Source organism: Dasypus novemcinctus, chromosome 22 (assembly GCF_030445035.2).
Source record: "Dasypus novemcinctus isolate mDasNov1 chromosome 22, mDasNov1.1.hap2, whole genome shotgun sequence".
In the NCBI taxonomy this organism is placed as follows: Eukaryota; Metazoa; Chordata; class Mammalia; order Cingulata; family Dasypodidae; genus Dasypus; species Dasypus novemcinctus.
This window is the reverse complement of record NC_080694.1, coordinates 59,997,867-60,004,292: the sequence shown is the minus strand read 5'-3', so window position 1 is coordinate 60,004,292 and position 6,426 is coordinate 59,997,867. Positions and strand designations below refer to the sequence as shown.

Genomic DNA, 6,426 nt, shown 5'->3' with positions numbered 1-6,426 from the left:
GCTAGGAACAAATTAGAAAAGTATATGCAAATTCCATAAACTTAGTCCTAGTCCTTCTAATGTGAATCCAAACTGTCAGGTAGAATTGATCGATTTCATGCAAATTTGATCTTCTAGGGTGTAAAAATGTTCCACTTTGTATTGCTTCTCCATATAAGGGAAGCCTTCCAATTGAGTTTGATGTTCACCAGGAAAACATGGGAAAATATAGACACCTTCTGTCATACTGAGATTATCAAACCTTTATTACATCAGTTTCCTAATCATGGAAACTTCAATAGTCATTTGACTGGGATTTCTATATATATGTAAAATAAGAAAAATAAGAATGTTCCCAATCTGCTTCAAGGCATGGAAATGATAATGACCATTACTTCTGGATAGGGAGCAAGGCACTGAGGTTTCTTTACCCTTTTTGTGAATTACATGATACCAAAGGAAAAAATACAAACTCTGGCATGATGCTCTAGCATTATCCACCAATAGGAACACTGCCACCATAATACGATGTGCAAATATACAAATGCTCAGTGCATCAAGGAAGTCAAAACATTCTTCACTTATCAAATACATACACCATTCATTTATAGGACAAGCTTTTTGGTTAATGAGAAAATATCTGTGTTTCCCTGACTTCACTGTTTGTTTTGAAAGAAATAATATCAAAATTAGCCATGTGTAATATTTAACCCATTGCATATGACAGTACAAGAAGATGAATAAGACTCTAGGTTTTTAAGGAAAAGCATTTTTATGAAGTTTTAGTTCACTATATAGCACTCAGTTTATCTAATTTTTGCTTTTCATGAACATTGGTTTACATTCAAAACCAAAATGAATATACAAAAATGCCATAAATATTAATTAACTGGATGTGTACAGTCTATCAACTCTGATGCCTATAAATATCTTACTGATTTTATACTTTGTTGCTATTTCACATTTTTTAAATAATTATGTGCCAGAGAGAGGAGTTAGCAGAGAAAAGCAAACCTTTGAGTCTTATCCAATTTATCCTCCAGATTTGCCCTTCCTTAGCACCTTCAGGAAAGCCCTGGCCACGTCTCTGTTGTGAAGGCTGTAGATGAGGGGGTTCAGCATGGGGGTGAGAATGCTGTAGAAGGCTGACACCATCTTGTCCTGGCTTGGGGAGCAACTGGAGGTGGGCCGCATGTATATGAACATTGCTGCTCCATAATACATGCCCACAACAGTCAGGTGCGAGGTACAGGTGGTGAAAGCCTTCTGCCGGCCCTCCTCTGAGCTCATGCGAATGACAGCCACAATCACACGAGTGTAGGAGACGATGATGAGCAATAAAGGCAAGAAAAGCATCACTATACAGCAGACAAAGGCAAGTGTTTCAAATGTAGATGTATCCATGCATGAGAGACTGAGGAGTGCCGGCACGTCACAGAAGAACTGGATGATCTCGCGGGAGCCACAGTAGGAGAAGGACAAAGTGGCTGCCACATCAACAATCCCGTCAAGGGATCCAAGGACACAGCCATGAGGCTGCACATTTTCTGGCTCATGAGGTGGGGGTATCGAAGAGGGTGGCAAATGGCAACGTAGCGGTCATAGGCCATGACGGCCAAGAGGAAGCATTTGGCACCAAAGAGGGACACGTAGAAGAATATCTGGGCTTCACAGCCTGCCATAGAAATGGACTTCCTGCCAGACAAGTAGCTGTAGGCCATTCTGGGGACAGTGGTACAGATGAGCATGAGGTCCATGAGGGAGAGCTGGCTGAGGAGGAAGTACATGGGTGTATGGAGCCGTGTGTCCAGGTAGATGAGGAGAACCAGGAGAGCATTTCCCAAGACGGCCCCTGTGAAGATGCTGAGGACCAGGGAGAAGAGGACAATGTGACTGGGTATGTGACCAAACAGTCCCAGCAGGCTGAAGTCGGGGGTAAATGTCTGATTCACCCATTCCATGATGGGTATTTCTTTATCTAGAATCACAAGAAGTTATAAAAGGTAAGCATCTGATTAGTCACTTTCCCAGTGCTGGCTCTGCATTGTGGTCTTCAGAATAACACGCAAAGCATGCCTAGAACTGTGTAATGAATGTGCAGAGTGTTTGCAGTCAGTAGGATCAGTCATACTCAGTTCTACAACTACTAACTTGCATCTCCTTTGCCAAGCTATTTCCATGTGCTTCATTTTACTTCCTTCAAAACAGGAATGATATTTTTTATTTTATTTATTTTTCATTAGGAAAGTTGTAAGCTTACAGATAATCATGCATAACATACTTGAATTGTTACAGTTATTTAAGATGATATCAAATATAAACCATGGAATCTGGCAAAAAGCATGTGACACCTCAAGGAACATATAATGTAGAATTAGATATGAGTTTATTTAAAATATTTTATATCAATATTTACATATTCCATAGCAGAAAACAAACCATTTTGAAGTATTGTGAGGCGATAGAATAGGGAGATAATGGGGAGGAACAGAAAACTCAATGAGTTACAAAAACACCACCTAATAAATGATGCTAGGCAACAACCTGTTGACTTGCACAAGCAAGTTATCTGGGGGCAGCTCACAGCATTCACCCAGAAGCTGTGTTGTCAGAAGGCAACTTGGGGCAGGAGGTACACCACTGCTGCCCACCCATTTTCATATCACCTCTTGCGGCAAACTCCAGCAGAGCCAGAAGCCAGTCACTGCCAGCAACCCTAGAAATCAAACCATCAATGAGGGAAGCGGACTTGGCCCATTGGTTAGGGCGTCCATCTACCACATGGGAGGTCCACGGTTCAAACCCCGGGCCTCCTTGACCTGTGTGGAGCTGGCCCATGAGCAATGCTGATGCGCGCAAGGAGTGCCGTGCCACACAGGGATGTCCCCCGCATAGGGGAGCCCCATGCGCAAGGATTGCGCCCTGTAAGGAGAGCAGCCCAGTGCAGAAGAAAGCTCAGCCTGCCCAGGAATGGTGCCGCACACACGGAGAGCTGACACAACAAGATGATGCAACAAAAGAAACACAGATTCCCGTGCCACTGACTACAACAGAAGAGGACAAAGAAAAACACACAGCAAAAAACACAGAGAACAGACAACTGGGGGAGGGGGGGTCAAAGGGAGAGAAATAAATGAAATAAATCTTAAAAAAAAAAAAAACCTTCAATGACTCTCCTCCACTTTGTCTCAAATATGACAATCAGAACAGACCCAACCCCCTAACCCAAAGCCCCTAAAACCAGGAACCCTAGAACAGAGCGAGTGCATTTCCACTGGAACTGTGACCACATTCACAAGTGTGTACTTTCCCCTTATTAAACTCTTTTCAAACTTTCTTATAACCGTGGGTACATCTCTGAATTCTTTCTTATCACGTAACTAAGAACCTGGAAATCAGCACCAGCTACATATTGCCTGTGTTGCAAAGTAAAGTAACTCAAGTAATAATTCGTTTTTTCCAAGAGATATTATGATATACATTCATATAAACTTCATTTGTGGACAAAATTTACAGATTAAGTAAGACTATGAGTTATACAATAGTACAGATAATGAAGCACAAATTCAGAATAGTATGTGAATAACACAAACTATTAATACATCACTAAGAAATGATTGTGGATGAGAAAGAAGAATATAAATTTTCACTTAAATTTCAGTTTGTGGATAGCAGTATCTTGAGATTTCTCTTCACACAATCAACAATGAAGAAACTTTGAGAAGATGTGGGGAAGGTACATAAATTCTATACTCTGTGCTTCTACCAAATTCACCTAAATCCGGATATACCAAAAGCCTAGATGCATTCCCGTCATTGCAAGAGCAAAACCATGCTACCTTATACTGCTCAAGGAAAATTGTTTTGTTTTACTAAGGATTAGACAAAAGCAAACTGAACAGTTACAGGTTTTTCCATTGTTGAAACAGCAATGAAGATAAGCCCAGCTAACCTCATGGCATGATTGACTTTAGCATTACAGGAAGGGTGTTCTTTCAACCTGCCCTCCCCTGATTCAATGCAACTGCTTAAAGATTGGACAGGTTCCTGGTGTTGCCTGAAAATACTGTTGAACTTCACCTTTCCTGGTCTCTCGGCCTCCAGCATATGTAGTGTTGCCCCATTCAGAGAAAGTTTTTCAGGGAAAGAGGGAGGACATCTTTAATCCTCTGTATTCTCAGGTCTTTCTCTGTTCTTTCATGTCTGCCCATGGAGGACTTATCCTGAAGCCAAATAACTTTGAGTCGAGACCCCTCACTTAGCCCCATTACAAGGACCAAGGACCTAGCAGTTCTGTATTCATAATGTTGTATTCTTTTTCTCTGAAAGAAGGCCCCAAATTTGAATAAGCTGCAGGTGCAACAGGAATTGGACCTGAGGTTGTTCCACCTCCCTGGGAGAAGGCCCACACAAGCCAGAGGCTCTCTTCTCACCTGCTTGTTGGTTGGTTGTTCAGGGGAGCCTCCCTTGCACTCTAAGTCTTGTTTCAAAGAACATATTCCTGGTTTTCCCTCATTCTCATTCTTTTTCCTCTGGAGATGGCAGGTGTACCCTAGATTGCCCTCCACTGAAAATAGAGTGGTGAAATGAATGAGGTGGGTGTATGGTTTGCAGGAGGAGACCGAGTCCTACTTTGTGCTTTGGTTCTAGTCTATTTAATAAGAACTAATTTAGAAAACATAATAATTAACATTTAGCATTTTCTTTCTAGAATTGTACACCAGGTTTTAGGGCCAGAGGCCATATAATAATTGTACATTTCTTTCCCACCTAATAACACCTCAGTTTTACTTTGACCTTTTATGCTTTAAAAAAAGTCATTTAAATTAACTGCACAAATAATTGCAATACAAAGATACAAAGTAAGACCACGCAACAAAATCCATTTATTTGGCATTATTCAGCCAATACTTAAATATTTTCTCATGTTAAGGGGTTTATTTGGAAGACTACAAAGAATCAGTATCCCCCTAGAAATGATAGCATGAGTTGGCATAAATTTTATTTTTCAGAGAGCTATAAAAGGATTTTCTAAACAACTGGTTAGAGAAATTAACAAGCTTATATGGGAACATTTTTACCTAAAATATAAAAACTAATCATCTGAATCCAAGAACTTATACTACTGATTTCAAACTCTTGTTGATATTAATAGGATATTTCAACTAATAATTTATAGAGATTTTCTGCTCTTCTCTCATGGTATTCTACATTTAACTTTTAGAAGCCTATAACCAGAATAAAATATGCACATTTTTAATAAGTCAAATCCTCACCTATATCCTATTCTACAGAAGCATCCAGTTTTAGTAATTTCCTATTGTTTTCCCTGCTGATTACATTCACAATATATGTTTATTCCTCTATTTTATGACAGACAATATCTGACTTGAAAGTTAAGTATTTGTGTCACTTAAATGAAAATTCATCTCCTTTGCATTTTCCTCACTAATTTTGATTATTATAGGTTTTTCATATTTGTTTCTTCCCTTGGCTATCTTTCTAGTTTGTAAAATATCATTAAAATACTATTTCTCTGTGGAATGGGTGTGGGAAGGGTAGCCATGGTGGCTGCTGGGTTTGGGGAATGGGAGGAAGAGATGAGATGTGGAGGCGTTTTCGGGACGTGGAGTTGTCCTGGGTGGTGCTTCACAGACAATTACGGGACATTGTAGATCCCCCCAGGGCCCACTGGATGGAACGTGGGAGAGTGTGGGCTATAATGTGGACCATTGACTATGGGGTGCAGTGATGTTCAGAGATGTACTTACCAGGTGCAATGGATGTGTCATGATGATGGGAGAGAGTGTTGCTGTGGGGGGAGTGGGGGGCGGGGGCGGTGGGGTTGAATGGGACCTCATATTTTTTTAATGTAATTTTTAAAAATAAATAATTTTAAAAAATAAAATAAAATAAAATACTATTTCTCTTTTCATTTGATTTCTGAGAGAGTAATTTGAGCACTGGTTGCTTCACCATCCTTTCCATATCCAAATAGTGTGCAAGTTGATCATATTCATTAGTATGTCTTTATAAAGATCATATCATGTTTGCCTATCAACTCTTTTAAAAATTAGAGGTTTTGCAATGTTGTGACCATGTAGGTAGTAGGAACACACATTCCTCTCTTTATAGAGATAGACACATAGGTCTGTAGGCCTAAGAGAGCCTCTGAACTGTGAGCCCTGGGCTCATGAGCAGAGACTGAAAAGGAGAGGCTTAGATTAGGGTGGGTTAGTGGAGCACTAGCTCTACAATAGGACCACTGAATATGAAATAATGAGAGCCTTATTTAGGGGTGCCAACACCCCAGCAGAAGGCTTAACCCCTTAGTCAATTTGATCGCGCCCCCTAGAAAGCAGTACTCTGTTCAGGTGTTTGTTTTGTTTCCAGGTATGTGCTGTGCTCTGCATGGGAAAGGGAGAAGGGAATTGCATTGGGGCTGAC

General features: G+C 40.4%; 1 pseudogene; it reads right to left on the bottom strand.

The window, feature by feature from the left end:
- Nucleotides 1-1,011: 1,011 nt before the first annotated feature.
- LOC101426076 (olfactory receptor 2M3-like) lies at nucleotides 1,012-1,940 on the bottom strand (annotated as a pseudogene).
- Between the last annotated feature and the right edge of the window lie 4,486 nt (nucleotides 1,941-6,426).